We start from the raw sequence: 23,429 nt of genomic DNA, 5'->3' as shown, positions 1-23,429 counted from the left end.
CTAATACCCAGCAAGGAAAATCTAACACATAGTTCATATACATAAATTTCATAAGAAACATAAAAAACATAGCATAACACTTTATCATACACATACTATAATGGCCATTATTACTTGGGGTCCCATAGACTAAACAAGTCGTATGCCCATTAGATTAGTGGGGTCCTACTAGCTAAGTAGGTCATATGCCCATAATCTATTTGGGGCTTGTTAGTCAAATGGGCCATATGCCCAAGCCTACAAACATACATATTTCATAGCATAAAACATAAGATAACATAAGCATATAACATATAAATTCTATCCTATTTTCCTTACCAAAGTTACCGGGATAAGAGGACAGCGTTTGGGACTTTTGGAACACTCCTAAAACCATATATAACAGGGTGAGTAGATTTGAAGAAAGAGAAATGAAAGGAATGGAAGGACTAAACCTTGAGAAAAATACTTACCAAAACCTTTTTGCTCAAGAACTTAGATTTCCTAACCAAAATAAAGATTAAGGTTAGAGGCTGAGTAGAAGGCTATGAGAACTTAAAAGAACAAGTACAGAAATGAACTAGAGTTTTGGGTTACCTTGAAGACTTGTAAGACCAATCTACACCTCAAACCGAAATACTATAAAACCTTACTTCCCAAAGTGTTTGATAAGCTTATGATGATCAAGCTTATGATTCCCCAACCCAGGTGTTTACACTCTCACACTCACTTAGCACTTGCAGCCTCTGAACTTAGAGCAAAAGATGAATAATGGTTGAGTACTAGGTCCTATTTATAGAGTTTAGGAATGAAAGGATCTTAATTTTACTTGAATAAAAATAATAGCTTTTTAGGTGAAAATAATTTGAATTATTGTTCAGCAGAGGCTGAAGACTCGTTCAAAAAGATGCTGGACTTAACAAGAGGTTGAATGGCTGAATGGAAAACGATTTCAAAATGTTTCAAAATATACTGAAGGAGGCGATATATCGCCCCCTGTAGGCGATATATCGCCTGGGCCAGTATGCCCGAGGCTGTCGTGCATCGTCTCGTGTTTTCCGTATCTATGTGCTGCGATATATCGCCCCCTATAGCTGCGATATATCGGCACACGCTGATTATTTAAACACAAAATTACACATTTTTAGCTAAGTTTGAATGGAGTAAACAACCTTGACTAAGCCCTCAACGTATTCAAAGCTGCTGACTGACCTTATAGCATTCAAACTTTTACCCTTATTAAATTTAATCCTCAAAATACTTAATCCTTAATCATCCATACATAACATGTGCTTAAAATCCTATTGGTCCTTATCTAAACCTTATAGTATAATAAATATTATCCTTAATATCAGTCATATAATCAAACCTTAGGTTAACATTAATATTCTTAAACTATAGGTTAAACTTAAAAAATCTACAAGTACTACTATGAGTGTCCAAATAATTCCCGGTCTGAACCAAAAATCCACAGTTACAAAGATAATGCTCTAAATACTATAATACTACTATCTATCTTAGCTAAGTAAACTTCTTGGACTCTACATGAGGTTTGGGTTGGCGATAGTGGGAATGACTATAATTAACTTCAACATAAAAAATATCCCCAATTTAATCATCATAAGGATTTCAGATTATATATGACTCATTATTATGGGCATTTATGACACTTGACATACCAGCATATATTAAAAACAAATATATGAGCACATCAAGTCTCATAATCGCCAACATAGAATAAGTACACTTATTCTTAAACATCATAGGCAATATAAATTCAAAGTAACAATGGCAAAAATCCACAAACTATAAAAATCAGATTATAGACACAAAACCAGACCCTACAGCCAAAGAGCAACACTAAATCTTAATACAAATATCAGAAACAATGTATCAAACAAAATATACTAAAATATATCCTAGCTCAAAATAGATCCCTTCATATATAGGCATTAAAATAGATTCCTTCCTCAAAACAGAACCGCACCTTACACTCAAATAGCAACACCAAAGCTAAATACAAATATCATAAACAAAGTACCAAATAACATATATTAAATCAAATCCTTACTCAAAACAGATCCCTTCATATATAGACATATTAAAACAGATTGTTTGCTCAAAGCAGAACCAAACCCTACAATCAAAGAGCAACACTAAAGCTAAATACAAATATCAGAAACAATAGCAAATCTAACTTGTAAGATGACACATTTAAAAACATTAGCATGTGTACCCAAAAGAACCAGTGCTTAACTATTAAAAAAACTTTGGAAACATAACAAAAAATAAATAAATAGAATCAGTGCTTAACTATTAAAAAAAAACTCATCCTTAGTCAATTTCATTAGCTATAATACATAAAAGAAAGCTTGATCAATCAGATTTAGGACAGTGAAACACACTAATACTTGAAACATATTAGTTACTCTATAAAGAAAATACATTTCCTAAGTTTCCCATTAAAGTTTATACATGAATAAATAAAGGTTAAAAACTACATTCAAGTATAATCAATCAGATTTATATAGAACTACATGTAAAACTAACTTTTCATGACAAACTCCCTGAACATGAACAAAACCCCAAAACCATGAATCACAACTCAAAGCTTAAGGACAATCAAACAAATAAACTAGAATATAGCAATGAAACACATAAACCAGATTACAACAATGAAACATAACTGAAAAACTCTACACAACTCAAAGCCGAAACACACTAATCATCAAAACAAAAATTTGTCAAACCTTATCTCAATAAAACAATAAATAAAGTTTAAATCTGCAAAAGAATCATAAAAACTAGTTTCTTTGCTCAATCAAACATAGACCTCAAACAATGAACAAGATCACCAAATCCCTATTGGCTAGGAATCAAGCTATAATCAGAAACAAATACCAAAGTAAATATACAGAAAAAAAAACTTTGCTCAATCATGTCTCATAATCAAATTTTGCTAAAAAATCTTACTTAATCAAGTTGCAATAGAGTGAAACCCCAAAACAAAAAATCTAAGCAATATACTATATATATATATATATATAAAATAACAATCGAAAGGCAGAACAATGGATCATCATTAATACTTCACATTAGTGGGGAATTAATCAAAATGAATCATAAACTTATTCTTCAAAGCCACTAAACCAATTTTTCTGAAACTTAAAGCCACAAAACCATATTAAAGCAATGAAACATAACTGTAATCTAAACAAAAACAAAACTCAAACTCGTTGGATAATGAAACTAACTAATCATTAAAACAAATATTTCTCAAAGCATACATCTAAACCTTATACTAAATATACATAGCAAATAACAATGAAAAAGCCTCAGAATAATGGATCATCATTAATCCTTCAGATTAGTGGGGATTTAATCAAAATGGATCATAAAAATATACCTCAAAGCCACCAAGCCAACATTCTGAAACTCACAAAGCCACTGAGCCAAGTGAATCGAAATCTCAAACCCCCCGAGATAATCAAAACAAATAGAAATCACAAAATGGTATCCCTGTTAAGTAAGCATGGTTAAAATAGCCAAAATGACAACACCCATAAATCTAAACAAGTTCAATACCCATACTTACAAAAATAAAATGGAGTGTTGAAGGATGACATAGTTGTATGGATGCCATGATTTAGAACCCACGATTTAGAGATGGAGGCGGCAGCATCGACCAAGACCACTCGTCAATGGAGGTGCAGATTCAGAGATGGAGGCGGCGACAGCGACTAAGAATACTCTTCAGAGGCGGGTTCAAGAAAGAGGTGAAGGCATCTCGGTTCAACAAAGAAGAAGAAAGCCTCTGGGTTGATTCAAGAATAGAGATAAAGGAAACTGGAAATGAAGGCACTCGAACTAGACAAAGGAAGGCACCCGATGCTCAACCATGGAGATTAAGGGTCTCAGCTATGCTCAGCCATGGTTTGATGGTGGAGGCGGTGCTCGGAGAAGAGAGAAAAGAGAGGCAAAGTTCGGAGAAGAGAAAAGAGAGAGGCGGTGCTCGGAGAAAAGAACATAGAGAGGCGACTGTGTTTGGAAGAGAGAAGCTTGAGTGTTTGAGATATATGTTAGGGTTTAGGTTTATAAATATAAATTTATATTAAATAATAAATTTATTTATGTTAGTATTATATTTATATGTATTGATAAAATAATGTGTTAATTACAAAATAAGTATGTTCACACAAATGTTGTAGACACATCAGCATTGATTTTAATAAAATTTTAAAATTAAAAGAAAATTGGTGGGAAAAGTGAGCTCCAAAAGCTGAAAAAAATTTCCCTCCAATATATACGTTGGTAAAACTCTTTACCTACCAATTTTATTGGTAGCGAAAAATAAATCTGAAATAGTTCATATATTTTGCAATATTTACCTACGAATAGTTCGTACTATTAAATATTGGTAGGTAAAACTCATCTTTACCTACAAATAAATAAAAGTAGGTAAAAAATTGGTAGGTAAATGTTAGATTTCTTGTAGTGCTATAGAGGGTTTCCAAACACCATACACCCAAAGAAAGAAACCACAAAATCAACCTTAGATTAGAGAAGAGGAGAAGATATAAATGCATATATGTGAAACTAGTAGATGGATTCTTACCTAGGGTTCGAAACCCTCTTCTCCTTCTCTTTCTTTTCTTCTTCTTCCTTTCTTCTTCTTCTCTAGAAAAATATGGCAGCCTTCCTCTCTCTCTCTCTCTAGCTCGCCTCCCTCTCTCTCTACTCTCTCTAGATGTCACGGCCAAAATGGCCTATTCCCTTCTTAATCCCCTTTTTAAATTCTCATTTCCATAAAGCCACCATCAAGAGGAAATGGTAAGTTTCCTTTCTTCTCTATTTTCCTTTAATTTCTTTTATTTTTCGTTTATTATAATAGATTGGAGTCAAATGGTGATTTCCCAAAATTGATTATCCTTATCCAATCTAGTTTTAGTCTCCTAAAAAAAATGGAAAAAAAATATCAACCAATCCCACAAATGCTACACGCCACTTACTTGCCCCTTTTGCATTTTATTTATTTATTTTCCTATCAATTAAATAAACTACTCAAAAATATCAAATAAATGGCAATTATAAAATGTGTAGAAAATCCACACATGTGCATCTTATTACGATAAACTTGCACACACTAAATCACTAGGGTGCATCACTATCTACCATGCACCTTAGTGCATTCAACCAAATCTCACATAATCACATTAATTGTCACACTTATCTAAAATGTAACATTAATAATAAAATAAACTTGTTACACAATTATTCACTTATTAAAATAAATAACCAAACAAACAATTAACAAATTTAAATTCAAAAAGATTATACCAAACAATTCTAACAATTAAATCAAATAATCAAATAAAACAAACAACAACTAAATAAAATAAACAACATTTAAATAAAACAATTCGTCACACTTAACATTTAAATAAAATAAAATACAGAATTTTGGTGCACTGCAATTCTGTTGACGAGCCTTTGATACGTGGCTCCGGTGTTTTTGAGTCCGAAGGGCATGACGATGTAGCAGTACACCCCCTTGTTTGTCTGGAAGCTGGTGTGTTCCTGGTCTGCTACATGCATTGAGATCTGGTTATAGCCTGAATAGGCATCCATGAAGCTCAAGATCTCGTATCCAGATGTTGCATCTACCATTTGGTCGATCTGGGGTAGAGGGAGACAATCTTTGGGGCAGGCCTTGTTGAGGTTTGTGAAGTCGATGCAAGTTCTCCACGTCCCGTTTGGCTTGGGCACCAGCACCGGATTGGCTAGCCATACGAGATACAAAGCTTCCCGAATGAAGTTGATCGAGTATAACTTCTCAACTTCTAACTTGAGGGCCTCTGCCCTCTTCGCCCCCAGAGGTCTCCATTTCTGCCGGACTGGAGTCGCGCCCTCGTCGATGTTCAAGGCATGGCAGATGATGTTGCAGTATATCCTGGTCATATCCGAATGAGACCAGGCCAGGACGTCCAGGTTCTCTTTCACTCAGGCGATGATGGCGGCCCGAACCTCTGCATTCAGGTTCTTCCCGACTTGGATCACCTTGGTCGATTCAGTGTCGCTGATGCACACCTCTTCAATTTCTTCCATGGGCTCCAGCGTGTGGTCTGCCCCTATCCATAGATTCAATTAATCCTCCTCCGGGACCATCCTTCGTGCCGGGGGAGGAGGCGGGGTTGGATCTACGTTTCCCTCCTCAAGAGGTTCTTCGCGGACCATATAAATAGGTCGGGCGGACACGTGGTAACATTTCTGGGCGCTCTTCTTGTCTCCTTGTACCGTTCCTACCCCTCTATTGTTGCAAGGGAACTTCATACAGAGGTGGCAGATGGAAGTGATGGCACCGAAATTAACAAGTGCGGGCCGACCAAAGATGACATTATATGCAATGGGATAGTCCTCCACTACGAACATACAGAATTTGAACGAGCCTTGGATCTCGTTCCCCAACATCATGCGCAACTAGATCTTCCCCATTTGGAGTATTGAATCTCCGTTGAACTCGTAGATCTGAGTTGGGCACGAGGCCAGATCTGCCTCAGTCAAACCAATCATGATGAAGGCTGGCTTGAACAAAATATTGACGGAGCTTCCGTCATCCACCAACACTTGGGACACCATTTTGTTGGTGTTGACGCGGTTTTTTGCCTACAGTGAATCAAGAAAATAACAAGGATGAATTAGTGCTTAATGGTAAACCGAAATAAGAAAATTACTTTCAAGAACACTGGCCTTTTTACGTGGTTCAGTGGTTAAAATCCACCTAGTCCACGAGTCTATATTATTACTATTTTTCTCTCTCTATTTTGACAGAGTCTTGGTGTTGACGCGGTTCTTCGCCAACAAGTAATTAAGAGAAGAAGAGAAAAGGATTAGTGCCAAATATAGAACCGAAACAGATATATGATCCTAGAGGATGAAAGAGGTGACTCAAGACACGTTTTTTAAGTGGTTCGAAGGTTAAAATCCTTCTACTCCACTAGTCAATATTATTGATCTATACTGAGTATTTGGTTACAGAGTATTTCTTACAAGAGGTTATTTTTTCCAACCCTTATCAACTCCCAGGGTCTCCATATTTATAGGAGAAGGCACCTGGAAGTTGGTAAGAAGGTCATCTAGTGACCTTCTTACTTGTCGTATCAATTCTGTGACATTCATGATTAATTCCTAAACCTGACACATAAGTGTGGTCAAATCAATAGGTAAGAAGGTAATGGGCCGCACGGCCCAACCCAGTCGTGGGTGTCTGAATACGCACGTTCCTGCTGCGTGTCCGAGAAGTCAGGGGGATATCAGACACGTGATGCCTTATATGTGCACGTTTACCTTGCGTGTGTTGACTTCGCAAAGGGTCATAGCCTCCATATGAAGCTCGTATCACGAGCTTCATACTTAGCTCGGTCTTCGACCTTCGGAAACCCTGCCCCGGCCTTGGGCAGTGAAGGCGAGCTCTTGGGGCTTCCTCGAGCTAGGAAGGCACGACACTACGACCGAAGCTCCGGCCCCTGGGGATGATCATGAGGTAATCATGGTTAGGCCGCAGCTCGACTTGCTAATCAGACCGTGGGAAAATCAGGGCGTACATCTGCCCCCCAAGCTCCTGCTCGTGGTATATCACGTCGTATATCGGACCACAGTAGGGGCTTTTAGACTTCCCCATGAACTCTTTGTATTCCACTTTTTACACAGGCGCCTGATACGTGGAACATCGTGGGTGGTGACGGTACGTCTTACGAGAACCGCATTTAATGGCCTAGCCTATGCCCAGCCGTCATTTCGTATTTCGAGTGGAGGGCCTCAGATCCCTCATCAGGGCCATCCAACGGCCCTCTACACGTGATCTTTTATGCATATAAAAATGGGTGGCCACCCTACGCATGGGCCACCCTTTCATTCGAGGTTTTTCAAACTTCTCTTCTCCTTCTCCCTTTATCTCAGAAGAACAAACCCTCTACTCGTTACTGCCATTTTCAGCGTTCAAGAAGCTTAGGCGCACGGATCTCTTCGAAGCTTTGGAAGCCAATACATCGACGAAGCTTTTACCAAGGCGACACCTCCATCCACCTCCCTGCTACACACTGTAAGTTCCATGACCATGTGCGTTTTGAGAATATATGCTACTGTAGCATAGGTAAAAAATTTACTGTAGCCGCATGCAAGGTTTTACTGGGTTTTGTGGATACGGAGGGTGAAAACCCTTTTTAGGTTAGGGCATCTTTGCTGTAGGAAACCATTTTAGAGTATGGGTTTTAGGATGCTTTTTCTGGGTAGGAGTCTTGATAATTTTGGGTGCAAAACCAACTAGCTTAGGGAACACGCCTCACATGCGATTTTGTAATTTTCTGCCTACTGAAACTTTCCCCCCAAGGAAAATTCTATCCTGACCCCCCTGACACACGAATCCCGAGGAATCGGGGATCTGTTGGGGGCACAGGCGCGTGTTCATCGAACCGCGTGGTCCCACTCTCCACGGGCTGGGCTTACCTCAGCTCGTGCAAATAATAATTGCTTTTTCTTCATGCTTGGGTCGCCTTTTCTAAAATGTTTTCTTTTGTTCATTAGGCGACCAGATGGCTCCAAAGAGGAATCTCCCCCAGAAGAGCATCGGCAGCTCGGCCTCCCAGCAGGACTGAGGAAAAGCGGCAATGCCTGACTCCCCGATCCCCCGCTTCGGGCCGGCAGTGGAGAAGGAGGTCGAGGTGGCCCCTGATGCATTCTTTGAGGCGGAGAGAATCGTCTCAAAGATAACTGACCAGGTGAAGATTAACAAAATCTTCATTTCCCACAACATCGCCTTGGGGAAAGCATCCATAGTGGCCCGACCTGCTTCAGATGGCGAGCGGAGCTGTGCACCGCTCGAGGAGTCGTTCGCGTCTTGGAGCGGTGAACACTTTAAGGCAGGGGCCTTCCTTCCCCTGGATCAGTATTTTGCTGATTTCCTCAACTACGTGGGGTTGGCCCCATTTCAGCTCCCCCCCAACTCCTACCGTCTGCTGGCAGGGTTGAGGTATTTATTCCAGAAGCACGAGTGGGAGGTCCCCACTCCTGCAGACATTTTATATTTCTTCTGCCTCAAAGCCAGCCCGGACCAGCGGGGGCGAGGTGGCGGGTTTTACTATCTAACCTGGTTTCCTAATACGGCGGCGGTCATCGAGATGCCCAGCCACCCTAATGACTTTAAGGACCAGTTCTTCATGTCAACTGGGTTCCGGAATTGCGAGCATCACTATTTCAATCGTCCTCGTAAGTTTTCTCCGACCTTAGCTCGTACTTTAAGTGTCATTTTAGCTCCTCCCGCACCCCGTTCTGACTCAGACTAATCTTGCAGCCATCTTCGCGAGGACAGAGAAATCTGTGACCCTCGGGGCCCAATACAAAAAACTGGCGGGCTTGCCCCCCAGTGAAAAGGACTACCGGGTGCTCGTGACGGACGAGACGATGGTGTTTTGTAAGCTGATTTTCCCAAATCAGACTTTGAATCTAAGGAGGCCTCGGGGGCCTCCCCCAGTTCGCTCCTCTATGCCCATAATCGTGGAGGAGGTCGCGATGGACGAGGACGAGGAGGACGAGACTCCACTTGTGAGGAGCAGGAAGAGGGCGCTGGAGGTCGCCCAGATAACGGACGAAGAGAGGACCCAGTCCGGAGCAGCCGCGGGTCCCTCGGTCCAAGGTAACCTTTACATATTTAGGAACTTAGATAGGGCCATTGCCGACCCCCGGCTAGCTAGATTCAACCCCCGACAGCTCGTTCATCGTCACCGAAGTGATCCGGACCTGGACACAACCCTGCTCCACTGCGTCGATCGGCTCGTGTTGGACTACCAAGATAGCCGACCTAGGGGTACCGTAGTAGTAGATAACACCCTAGCCTTTAGGTCAATCCTATTCGAGGAGTATGGGACCAACCTCCGTTCATGGCCATCCCTCCGGTGGGGAATCTTAGCTCCGGGGCTTAGGCAGTACGTAGGAGAATCTAGCCCTGAGTCAGACCCGGACCCAGAACTTGTGCCAGTTCGGGAAGTAATCGTCTTAGGTTCTTCTTCCAGCTCAGGGGGTAGGGCTCCCTTAGTATTCGCATACTATTTATCTTTAACCCTTGTCTTTGTCTCTGTATGGTTGTTAACTTGTATTAACCATGTTTTTGTTTTGACAGAAGAGATGTCTCAGCTCGAGGAGAGCTTGCGAGGCGCAGTCTTCGGGGGGAACCCCTCAGCCGGGCCAAGACTGAAAAGGCTCCAGGGGTCCAAGAGCGCCGCTGGGGTTTCCACCAAGTCTTCTGCAAAGGAGAAGGAGAAAAACCCGGCAGATCAGGTCGCGGGAGCGATTCTCCCTGCTGTAGGAGCAGGCCAAATGCCTCCACCGCCTCCGCGAGCTCCAGCCGCCACCCAGGACGCGGGGTCGGAGCTCAGGACTCCGGCCGTGGTGGCCTCCGATGTACGCATCCCAGTCAACCCTCAGGATCTGGAGAAGATCCCAGAGGCCTTTCGGGGGACGGTGTACGAGTCGGCGAACTATGCCGTGAGCCATATATACAAGTTCACCGAGAAGGAGCTCCGGGCCATTGAGATAATGAGCCCGGTTGGCGTAATGGAGTCTTCAATGGGCATGACCCTAACGGTAAGCTGCCCTGTTCTCTTAAAGCTTTTACCATTACACTTCACCCTATTTTCCTCTAAGGCAATTTGTCTTTCATTTCTCGTAGGGCGTCGTCGCTCTTCACCGGAGCATCGTCAGGGCCAAAACTCAGCTCGAAGATATGAGGACCGAGCACCAGGCCTGTCTTCAGGAGGCTGAGGCGACTAAAGATTCCCTGGCGATCTCGAAGGCCGAGTTGGAGAAGACCCGCTTAAAGGTCCAAGAGCTCGAGACCTCCCTTGCCACCTCGCGGACAGACCTCGAGGCCGCGAAGACTGAGATCCAGGCCGCCCAGGCCGAGTTGGAGGCCGAACAGACTACTTCGGAGCAGTCCCTGGAAGATCTGTTCTACCACTGCTGGGCTTACAATCCGGAGGCTGACTTTTCCTTCATGTCACCGAGTCTTTGGGCACGCTTGCTGGTGAAGTTCCAAGCTCGCCTTGACAAAGAGGCGCCGCCTTCGGAGACTGGGGACGGCTCTGGCGCAGCGGAGCAGGGTGAGACAGCGACCTCCCAGGGGCCATCTAACGGAGCTTAGGGCGTTTTGTCTCTTTTCCCCTTGAATATTTTTAAGTATTTTTTTTATGTAACCCTTGCATGAGGTGTTTTCACCTCGAGACAATCTGCTTTGACGTTTTTAACTTATGCTTTTTCATGCCTTTAAGCATTTTGGTTACAATTTTTTGAAAAACTTAGTTCGCGTTAACATTTATCCATATACCGAGCTCTTTAGGAAGAACATCGATCGATAGATTTAAATTAACTTCTAAGTTTTATGACCCAGTTAAAACCAGGAACTTAATTTGAAAACTTAGTTCGTGTTAACTTTTATCTATGTCTCGAGCTCTTTAAGAAGAACAACGATCAATAGATTTAAATCAACTTCTAAGTTTTATGACCCGGTTAAAACCAGGAACTTAATTTGAAAACTTAGTTCGTGTTAACTTTTATCTATGTCTCGAGCTCTTTAAGAAGAACAACGATCAATAGATTTAAATCAACTTCTAAGTTTTATGACCCGGTTAAAACCAGGAACTTAATTTGAAAACTTAGTTCGTGTTAACTTTCATCTATGTCTCGAGCTCTTTAAGAAGAACAACGATCAATAGATTTAAATCAACTTCTAAGTTTTATGACCCGGTTAAAACCAGGAACTTAATTTGAAAACTTAGTTTGTGTTAACTTTCATCTATGTCTCAAGCTCTTTAAGAAGAACAACGATCAATAGATTTAAATCAACTTCTAAGTTTTATGACCCGGTTAAAACCAGGATAGGACTTAGTTAGCGTTAACCCTTATCAATATCTCGCGTTTTTAAGAAAACAACGGTCAATCGATAAGAATCAACATCTAAGTCGTTAAGGAGACCTGGTTATATCCAGGTACCATATGCCCCCCAAGTAACTGGGAAAGGGTCTTTCGTGGTTACTTTAAGATTACACTTGCAAATATGCGTAAAAAGCTGATTTTCATTGATACATAAAAAGTGGCCTTCCAGGCCTTACAAGTGGATCATTGATAATATTTCTTTAAGTGGATGGCGTTCCAAGTCCGCGGGACCGCCCCTCCATCAAGTCGAGCTAACTTATAAGTTCCTTCCTTGATGACTTCGATGACCTGGTATGGTCCTTCCCAGTTCGGTCCCAAAACTCCATCTTTGGGATCTTTTCCGGCGAGGAAAATTCTCCTTAGGACCAAGTCGCCCAAGCTAAAGGCGCGTTTTTTGACCTTGGTGTTGAAGTAGCGGGTGATTTTCTGCTGATAATGGGCGAGCTGGAGTTGCGAATCCTATCGCCTCTCCTCAACCAGATCGAGGGAATGGCACAGGAGCTCATGGTTTCGATCCTGGTCGTAAGACTACTCTATGCGAAAGAACCTTTATCTCCACGGGGAGGACTGCCTCACTCCCAAAGGTTAGGGAAAAGGGAGTATGACCCGTAGGAGTTCGATGCGAGGTCTGGTATGCCCATAGGACATGGGGGAGCTGTTTTGGCCAAACCCCCTTCGCTTCATCTAATCTTTTCTTGAGGCTCGCCTTTAGGGTCTTGTTGACAGCTTCGAGCTGGCCATTAGCCTGAGGATAGGCCACGGAGGAGAAACTTTTTACAATCCCATGTCTTTCACAGAACTCAGTGAACAGGTCGCTGTAGAACTGAGTGCCGTTATCAGAGACGATCTTCTTGGGCAGGCCGAACCGACAGATGATGCTTTTAACCACGAAGTCAAGCACCTTTTTGGATGTTATCATTGCCAACGGCTCTGCCTCAGCCCACTTAGTAAAGTAGTCGATGGCTACCACGGCGTAACGCACCCCGCCTTTTCCAGTGGGGAGGGCGCCAACCAAGTCTATCCCCCAAACGGCAAACGGCCATGGGGACGAGATCATCTTCAGCTCGACTGGAGGAGCTCGGGCAACTGCAGTGAATCGTTGGCACTTGTCGCACTTCTTCACATATGAGATCGAGTCTTTGGATAGAGTTGGCCAGTAGTACCCTTGCCTGAGAACCTTTAAGGCTAAGCTCTGCCCCCCGGTGTGGTCTCCGCAGAATCCTTCGTGAACTTCCTGCAGGATGGCCTTCGCTTCACTTGGAAGAACGCACAGGAGGAGAGGTAGGGAGTGCCCACGCCGGTACAACACCCCATCGACCAACGTATATCTCGGAGCTTGATACAGGATTCGTCGTGCATCATTACGCCCTTCAGGCAACCTGCCCTCGACGAGATATTCAAGAATGGGGGTCATCCAGGTTGGCCTGGCGTCGACCATCTCGACCTTCGCCCGGTCTTCTTCTATACTTGGTATTCCCAAGAATTCTATTGGCACCAACCTCAAGGTCTCCGTCTCTCCTGAGGTGGCGAGCTTGGCAAGAGCATCTGCATTAGGGTTCTGCTCCCGAGGTATCTGCTCGATCGATCCTCGCTCAAATGCGGACAGCTCGGCTTTTACCTTTGCCAGATATGCGGCCATCTTGGGTCCCCGCGCCTGATACTCGCCCAGAACCTGGTTTACCATGAGCTGGGAGTCACTGAAACACTGGACGGAGCTCGCCTTTAGCTCTTTGGCTATCCTCAACCTAGCCAACAAAGCTTCGTACTCTGCCTCGTTGTTGGAGGCCTTAAACCCAAACCTTAGCGCCGAGTGGAATCTATGTCCCTCGGGGGATATCAGAATGATTCCAGCCCCAGAGCCATTCTCGTTGGAAGAACCATCCACAAAGATCCTCCACAACGATTGGGGCGAGGTGACCTGGGGTGAGCCCTCTGCTGGATCCTCCTGGAATCTCGTGCATTCTGCCACAAAATCGACGAGGGCCTGACTTTTCATTGCAGTTCGGGGAGTGTAGAAAATCTCGAACTGACTGAGCTCGACCGCCCATTTTAACAAACGTCCCGATGCTTCAGGTTTTTGCAAAACCTGCCTTAGAGGCTGATCGGTCATGACGTGTACTGAGTGAGATTGGAAGTACGGCCTGAGATTTCGCGAGGCCGTGATTAGGCAGAACACCAATTTTTCCATCAATGGGTATCGTGATTCTACCCCGAGAAGTCTCTTGCTGATGTGGTAGATTGGATTCTGGACTTGGTCCTCTTCTCGTACCAGTACGGCACTAGCTGCATCCTCAGTGACAGCCAGGTAGAGAAAAAGAGGCTCTCCTGCCTTGGGCTTGGATAGCACGGGCGGTTCAGCCAGATGGGCCTTCAGGTCGAGGAATGCGCTTTCGCATTCTACTGTCCATTCAAACTTCTTGTTCCCTCGGAGCAGGTTGTAGAAGGGCAAACACTTATCGGTTGACTTGGAGATAAACCGGTTGAGGGCCGCCACTCTTCCTGTTAAGCCTTGGACATCTTTCCGCGACCTGGGCGAAGGAAGCTCGAGCAGAGACCTGATCTTACTGGGGTTTGCCTCGATTCCTCGGGTATTGACTACGAACCCCAGGAATTTCCCTGACGCGACTCCAAAAGTGCATTTCTGGGGATTGAGCCTCATGTCGTATTCTCGTAGTATTTTAAAACATTCTTCCAGGTCGGAAACATGGTTATCGGCAGTCTTTGACTTGACCAGCATGTCATCAACGTACACTTCCATGTTTTTACCGATCTGGTCCGCGAACATTCTATTTACTAGCCTTTGGTAGGTAGCTCCGGCGTTCTTCAGTCCGAACGACATGACCTTATAGCAATAGACATTAGTCGGGGTCATGAAGCTGGTGTGTTCCTGGTCCGCCGGATTCATCGCGATCTGATTGTAGCCTGAGTATGCGTCCATAAAGGACATGAGCTTGTGCCCCGTTGTGGCATCCACCAGCTGGTCAATCCTTGGCAATGGAAAACAATCCTTGGGGCAGGCTTTATTCAGGTCGGAGAAGTCGATGCAGGTTCGCCATTTTCCGTTTGGCTTTGGAACTAGCACGGGGTTGGCGACCCAAATTGGAAACTTGGCTTCGCGGATAAAGCCACATTTTTTGAGCCGGGCTACTTCTTCTTCTAGAGCTTCAGCCCGGGTTGTTCCTAAACGTCTTTGCTTCTGAGACTTGGCGAGAATGCTTTTGTCCAGATGAAGCGTGTGCATGATGACACTCAGGCTAATCCCCACCATGTCCTCGTGGGACTAGGCGAATACGTCTAAGTTAGCCCGCAAAAACGTAGTCAGCTCCGCCTTCCTCTTGCCACAGAGATTTTTCCCGAGCTTGACCGTTCGTGATGGATTTTGTGGATCAAGGTTCACCTCCTCGAGCTCCTCAATAGCCTGGAGCTCGGATCTGTCTTCGCCTACTCGGGGGTCAATATCCTCACTCAAAGCGACATTTCCCCCTTTGGCGCTTTGAGGTTTTTCAATCTCAGGGTCCGCTGAGGGTTCCTGAGATTCCTCTTCACTCAGAATGGCCATAGCCAGCTGCCCGGGTTTAGATTTTCCCTTCATGGAAATGCTGTAGCATTCCCTGGCAGCGAGCTGATTGCCATGGACAGTGCAGGTTCCCATTGAAGTAGGGAACTTCATGGCGAGGTGTCGAACGGAAGTGATAGCCTCGAAAGCTATGAGCGTAGGTCGGCCCAAAATGGCGTTGTAAGCAGTGGGGCAGTCAATGACCACGAACTCGAGTAGTTTGGAGACTGTCCAAGATTCTTCCCCTAGGGTGATCACCAGCTCGATCGTCCCTATCGCCGCTGATCCTTCTCCCGAAAAACCATACAGCATCATGGAGGTTACCTTTAGCTCGGCAACAGTCAAACCCATCTTCTCTAAGGTGGATCGGAATAGGAGGTTCACCGAGCTCCCGTTGTCTATCAGTACCCTCATCACTCTCCGGTTGGCGAGCTGGACTGCTACAACCAGGGGATCATTGTGAGGGAACTGGACATGGCCTGCATCTTCCTCCGTAAAAATGATTGATTGCCTCTCTAATCGCTACTGCTTTGACTGGCGCTGCTCCGGGATGAACTCCACTCCGTTGTGAGCCTTTAGTTCATTCACGTATCTCTTCTGGGCACCTCTGCTCGTGCCAGCCATGTGCGGACCTCCAGAGATGGTGGATATCTCTCCTCCGACCACGGGGGGAGGGACATCCTGATCTACCCGAGACCCGGGCTGACTGGCTGGGGTTTCTGGAGCAGGTCGACTCGCTGGGACCCTATTCCGCGAGTATTGAGCCAAGGGGCCGGCTCGGATGAGAGTCTCGATCTCATCTTTCAAATGCCTACAATCGTCGGTATTGTGGCCGATGTCGTTATGAAAATGGCAAAATTTTGAAGTGTCTCTCTTTCCCTTGGGGTGACTCAATGGCTCCGGCCTCTTCCAAGGGATCCGAGTAGAGTTGGCCAAGAAGATACTCTCTCTGAACTGCGTGAGCTCGATATACGTCGTGAAAACGGGCTTAAACTTATCTACGAACTTATTCTTCTTTTGGCCGTGCTGACCGTTTTCACCATTGCCCTTTCTTTTTCCTCCACCGGGCTGGTTGCTTTGTGCGACGTTTGGGGTCGCTGCCACGACCTCCGTCCCTACTCCCGCGGGCTGATCGGGAACCTGGCTGGTTCCCACAGCTGAGGCTTCGGCTTCTTCCAAGTTTATCCATTCTTGGGCCTTGTTAAGGAATTCGTTGACCAAGCTGACTCCCTTCCTCTGTATATCCTTCCATAGGTCTCCTCCAACAAGGATTCCGGTTCTCATGGCCATAAGCTTGGAGCTATCATCTGTGTCTCTAGCCCGAGCAGCGACGTTCGTGAATCTGCTCAGGTAGGCCTTCAGAGTCTCACCGGGCTGCTGTCTCACGTTAGCCAGGGAGTCGGCCTGAACACGGGCGGCCTGGGAGGCTCGGAATGCCCTTTTGAAGTCGGCTGAGAAGGTCTTCCAGGAACTGATTGACTGTCTTTTACTTTGCTTGAACCACTGTCTGGCAGGTCCGGTCAGTGTGGAAGGGAAGATTAAGCATCGTAGCTTCGGGCCAATGTTATGGGCCATCATTAGGGTGTTGAACATCCCTAAATGGTCCGACGGGTCTCCGTCCCCATTGAACTTTGACAAGTGAGGCATACAGAAACCAGATGGGTATGCCGTTGATGCTATATTGGGGGCGAAGAGTTCCATCTCGTCCCCTGAATCATATTCGTCTTTTTCTTTTTCTGATAGGAGCTTCCTCATCAGCTCCTCCATCTAAGTCAGGCACTCGAGGGTTTGGTCCTGATGTCCTTGGTTACTCCGGGGCTGTTCAACAGCTCTGGATCCATTGTACACATTTGCTGGGTTATTGCCCCTCCTATCTTGAGATAGGTTATTTGGGACATACCCCCCGTTGCATACTTCGGACAGGGCCCCCCCTGAGCGAGCATGTCCATCTCCTCCTGCTCTGTCCCCTCTATGAGAGTTGAGGCAATCTTGCAGGTCACCTCCCTGGGTGGTCTGGTGACTTTGTGCCAAACTTAAACACTGACGAAGGTCTCCCCCGGAGAGATCACTCCGGCGACTGCCGGTCTAGTGGCTCCTGCTGGATAGGCTTGGAGTCCGCCTTTGGTGGTGACGACCTGAGCCTTCCCCTGGCGCCCTGCTGCGCCGGGAAGGTCCAGCTGATGGCGGGTTTCTCCCACTACTCCTATAGGCTGGAATGTCCCGGACGGGCCGAGGAGGAGACGGATATCTGATCGGAGATGGAGGATGCCTGACTGGGGAGGCGATCCTAGTTCCGTCTGGACGGATCAAGTTTGGTGGGGGTCTTTCAGCCCTGCCAACCTGTTAGTCCCGCACCGGTTGATCTGGATGAGGCGCAGGAAGGTCGTCGGGGACGGGCTGACGTCGCGAGCCTTCCCCGGATCTCCTTCGGGAATTTCCTCAAGCTCCCCTGGGCGTTCTCGAGGATGGTATGGGAGCTAGGAGTCGACGTCCTGACCGAACGGCTGTATTGCTATTGTCCGATCCTAGGCATTTCCTCGAAGTTTGCCTCTCGATGGTGCGATGAAGGGGTGGAGTTGGCTGCCGGAAGTCTATCCGAATGGCTATGCCTGGACCGGTTACCCCGGCGAGACTTAGGAGCCTCGCCTTGCCTCTCTCCAACGTTAACGCCGGTTGTGAGAGGGGGTAATCGGGCCAGGATATCCTAGATTTGCTGGCTAGCTGTTGCTAACTGACTCCTCAGATGAGCGTTCTCCATTTCCACCACAGTATAATAACATGGGTTCGGATTAGGTGGCCGAGGCGCCAAACTACCGGTATCATCTTGGCGCACCGGCTGTTTTCCTGGCCGCTGTTGGACTTCAGGAACTTGTTCATCAGGGATGGTAGTATGATGAGCCTCCTGCCCTTCATGTTGTTCTGTCTCGTTACCATGCTTGGATTGAGTAGTCACCATAGTTGGATGTTTGCAGCAGCACTAATCGAAAAACCTCTCAATGAAAGCACCAAACTGTTGACGTGGTTCTTCGCCAACAGGTAATTAAGAGAAGAAGAGAAAGGGATTAGTGCCAAATATAGAACCGAAACGGATATATGATCCTAGAGGATGAAAGAGGTGACTCAAGACACGTTTTTTAAGTGGTTCGAAGGTTAAAATCCTTCTACTCCACTAGTCAATATTATTGATCTATACTGAGTATTTGGTTACAGAGTATTTCTTACAAGAGGTTATTTTTTCCAACCCTTATCAACTCCCAGGGTCTCCATATATATAGGAGAAGGCACCTAGAAGTTGGTAAGAAGGTCATCCCGTGACCTTCTTACTTGTCGTATCAATTCTGTGACATTCATGATTAATTCCTAAACCTGACACATAAGTGTGGTCAAATCAATAGGTAAGGAGGTAATGGGCCGCACGGCCCAACCCAGTCGTGGGTGTCTGAATACGCACGTTCCTGCTACGTGTCCGAGAAGTCAGGGGGATATCAGACACGTGATGCCTGATATGTGCACGTTTACCTTGTGTGTGTTGACTTCGCAAAGGGTCATAGCCTCCATATGAAGCTCGTATCACGAGCTTCATACTTAGCTCGGTCTTCGACCTTCGGTAACCCTGCCCTGGCCTTGGACAGTGAAGGCGAGCTCTTGGGGCTTCCTCGAGCTAGGAAGGCACGACACTACGACCAAAGCTCCAGCCCCTGGGGATGATCATGAGGTAATCATGGTTAGGCCGCAGCTCGACTTGCTAATCAGCTCGTGGGAAAATCAGGGCGTACACTTGGTATTACAGAATAACCGTCCCTCTTCCTGTCCAATATTCTCAACATTTATAGAGAAACTCCTTAGACAGGTTTGGTTAACCGCGTGAGTTAATAACATATTTGCATATATTTCATTTATTATAAGATATTCCCATTTATATTAGGATACAATTTGATCATGAAATAAATAGATTCCTAATATCTGGGACATTAAATATCACAGGCTGGCCACAGGCGATCGTATAAATCATCCGAGTCTTCGAGGATCCGCGGACACGCCATATCCTCAATCTACCACGAGCTGAATACACCATCGAGCTCGTATCATGGAGGTCATGTCTGATAAATATTACAAGCTTGTGCTTTTCAACTTAGGTATCCCTAGCTCGGACAATCAGCACGAGAACCGTGCCGTTAACGTAAAGAATACTTATATTTATAAGCTATTCATTCCCTGCAGTCATCTACCAGCTACACACGATCCGAGTGAAAGACTCATGCTGAAATTAGGATACTCAGTTGGCGATTTGGGCATCGATGAACAGAGGTTCATGATGCGGGAAGTGGACGTTTCGGGCGTCTTCTTCCGTGAAGGTGATGTGGAGACTCATCAACTCTGGGAATTGAGTCGGGGTTTGGACCAAGGTGCATACCTCTTGGTTGTGGTCAAGCTCGCTGAGATACCACTTTTGATCATTCTGGGATGGTCCCCCCAGGTGCGGCCCACTCGAGATGGTGGCTACGTCACCATCTATTCATGGGGGTGTGGTTCCGGAAGGGAAAGGCAACCCAGGTCTAGGTGCCTGCACAATTGGGGCCTCTTGGGGGGCCTGTGCTCCTGATCCTGTCGCGTATCCTCCCGGGGAGGTTGGTACGATCCAGACGCACCAAGGATCGCGGGTTGTCCGGGGGCCGCTAGCCGTCCCAGAACACCCACGGGCATCCTGGCCCACTAGTGGAGATGTCCCAGTTTGATCAAATTTTCGATCTCATCTTTCAGTTGACGACACTCCTCGGTCGAATGACCCACGTCTTTGGGATATGCACACCTCTTGTTGGTGCCTTTCGAGTTCTTTCCCCCTTTGAACATGGGGGTGGGTTTCTGGTAATGAACAGTGGCCAGGTATATGTTTTCCCTGGTATCCACCAAGTTGGTGTACTATAATATTGGGGCTTGTAACCCTTCTTGCCCTTCTTAAAGGGCTCAGACCGGTTCTGTCCTTTCCCCGATCTTTTCCCCCAGAAGGGGTTTACGCTTGCTTCCGTTCCCCCCATCTGGGATAGTTGGGTCCCACCAGGAGCAGCACTGTACCTGACTGAGGCCATCCCATATCCAGAAAATGGGGTGGACTAGGCTAGAGCGTACCCTGAGAACGTAGGACCGTAGACTGTTGGGACTCCTGGCGCCACCGGGGGTGTTGAATAGTGAGGAGCCGAATACTGTATTCCGTACCCGAGAAAAGTTTGGGCACTCGGCTGGGGAGCCGACTGCCATCCGAATGCCTAGATTTGGGCCTCCTCCCAGTTGATAAAGCCTTGTGCCCTCCTTATGAATTCTTCGAGGGTGGCCGCTTTACTGCGCTGCATGTCGTCCTAGAGAGGGGAACCGACACGGATCCCGAACTGTAGGGCCACCAGGCACGGCCCATCGTCCACCTTGGTTTTTGAGGCCTCTTCCGTGAAACGCTGGATGTAGGCCCTCAGAGTCTCCGTGGGGAATTGTTTAATGTTAGTGAGGGTGATGATCTGCATGTCCATCCTCATGGCAGCCACAAACTGCTTGCGGAATGCCGATTGTAGTCCGGACCAGGACTGGATAGATCCTGGCTTGAGCCTCTTCCACCACTCTTCTACAGGTCCATCTAGAGTGATAAAAAAACAGAGGCATTTTTCGTTGTTGCAGACATGGGCTACGGTCATTAACCGATTGTAGCGGGACAGATGGCCCCTGGGGTCTGTGTTCCCGGTATAGGCGGGCAAGTTTGGCATTTTGATCCCCTTAGGGAGCACCACATCCAGGATGTGTTTGGCGCATGGTTCTTTTTCCTCTTCCTCAGAATCAGAACCGCCTCCCTCCTATTTACGGAATAGACGGTCCGTGACTTTCTTTAATGTGGCCAGTTGTTCCATGAACTTTCGGGCCATTCCATTGTCCAAGGGGACCCTCTCGTTCCTCCTGTTGTTGAGGTTATTTCTCAGGTCTCCCCCTCGGGGGCAGATCTTCTCCTTGTGGGCCTGCTCCTTTCGAGCATTTAGCTCGTTGTGCAGGTCTAACCGGGATGTGTCATCCCCTGAACTAACAGTGTCTGGCTCGTCAGCACGCTGGCATCCTCGGTGATTTTTATTCACGGAGGTGCTGGGGTGGAAATGTTGTTCCCGTTCAGTCTGTCTAGGGACAGCCCGGGGCCTGGTACCCTGCGGGCGCATCCTTTATGGATCGATTGGGTGACCCCGTCCTGGGACAGGACGCACCTTACTTTCCTAGGGAGCGACCCTGGGTTGGCCCTGGCTTTCGGAACGGGAGGAGTTTCCCTCTAGGGGTTTGCTTTTCCCACAGGGTCAGCCGCTTTGGCTTTCCCTTTTTCTTGAGCCGGGTTAGAGGGACCAACTTCAGAATCTTATCCCGGAGGAGGGATCGACCTCGTGTTTTCAGGCACGTTGGCCCTAACTAGCGGGGCAGACGGTCGTGTTCCTGGAGGAGGAACAACTAGAGGGTTGGCCGCCAACCCTTGGGTAGCAATGAAAGCCTGCAGGGCCAGGAAGGATTCTTGCATCTGGCGAGTGGCTTCTTTCTGTTCAGCTATCCTGGCCTCTTGGTCCAGGACTTGTTGCCTTAGTTTAATCACCTTCTGGTCGGGGTCTACTTCTTCTGGGATCGCAGGATCCTCATCTTCATGATTATGGTATCCCCCTTCATTTTCCTCGTAGTAACCTTCCTCGTAATCTACCCCATCTTCATAGTTCTGGGACTCGTCAGGCTGGGGCATTTGATAAGGTGTATCCTCAGGTTGATTTTGAGGGAGAGGTTGATTGGGCAGTGGCTCTCCATTGCCTTGTTCTTGGTGAGCAGGATCGAACGTAGTATGTCTCGTGTTCACCATTGTTACAGATATTCGACATCTTCTTTAAAAAGCTTTCTTCGGATCTCAACGAAAGCACCAAAATGTTTACCGAGTTTTTTAGAAACTAGAATTATAAAAGATAAGAGAGCTTAGAAAGAAAGGATTAGAAATAATTACATAAGGAATTTTACGTGGTTGGGGCGTTAAAGAGCCTTAGTCCACGAGTCTGTTGTATTAGAGCTTGAAGAGCTTTTGTAATGGAGTGTTTCTCTAAGTTTGAGCAGAGTATATGCTTACAATAGAAAATTTTGACCCCCTCCATAGTGCACAACTGTTCATATTTATAGGCAGTTGAGTGCTCTGGGTTTGGGCCGGACTAATCCAGGCCCAATGAGGGTATAAACATTATTTTCTCACTGATGGAGGCTTAACACAAAGGAGTGTAATAAATAAAGTGCACTAATCAGGGCCCATTGGGCCGGCCGGAGCATAACTAAGCTATAAGACTGACAACAGTACGCAGCGTCAGTCTGATTTGCATGGGCTTCTCAGGAGATCCGGGGACAAGATCCATCAGAGTAGTGGCATTACGGTTCTGAAATAACGGCGTACATTCTATATGTAACCTCTTCTGTAGGTTAGTTATGGGGACAAGACTCTGTGTTTCTCAGGGTGATGTCAGTATCGGGGACAACTTATTACGCCCAACATGGTCGCCTGGCCCGGGTTCGTTTACTAACATCCCTCTTCATTTACCAAGACCCTGGTTCATTTACCAGGATTCGGGTTCGTCTACTATTGTCCCGGTCCATTTTCAGACTTGGAGGAATTAATATCCATATCGCATCCCGGACACACCATAGGAAGGGTTCGGGAAGATGAAACATGCCAACCTCACGATCCCAGCTTTCATTCAGGGACAATGTTTGGACTGTACCGATATTTGGGCTGTCGGGACTCACGCCCTCTCCGTCTATTGGGCCTGATCTGGGCCTTAAGTCCCTTCAGGGTGGCCCATGGACTAAATGTGCGGATCCGCGAATGGAGGGAGGAAACGGGGATAACATATTGAAAATATAGGGATCGTAG

Source organism: Humulus lupulus, chromosome 2 (assembly GCF_963169125.1).
Source record: "Humulus lupulus chromosome 2, drHumLupu1.1, whole genome shotgun sequence".
NCBI lineage: Eukaryota > Viridiplantae > Streptophyta > Magnoliopsida > Rosales > Cannabaceae > Humulus > Humulus lupulus.
This window is presented reverse-complemented; position numbering follows the sequence as displayed.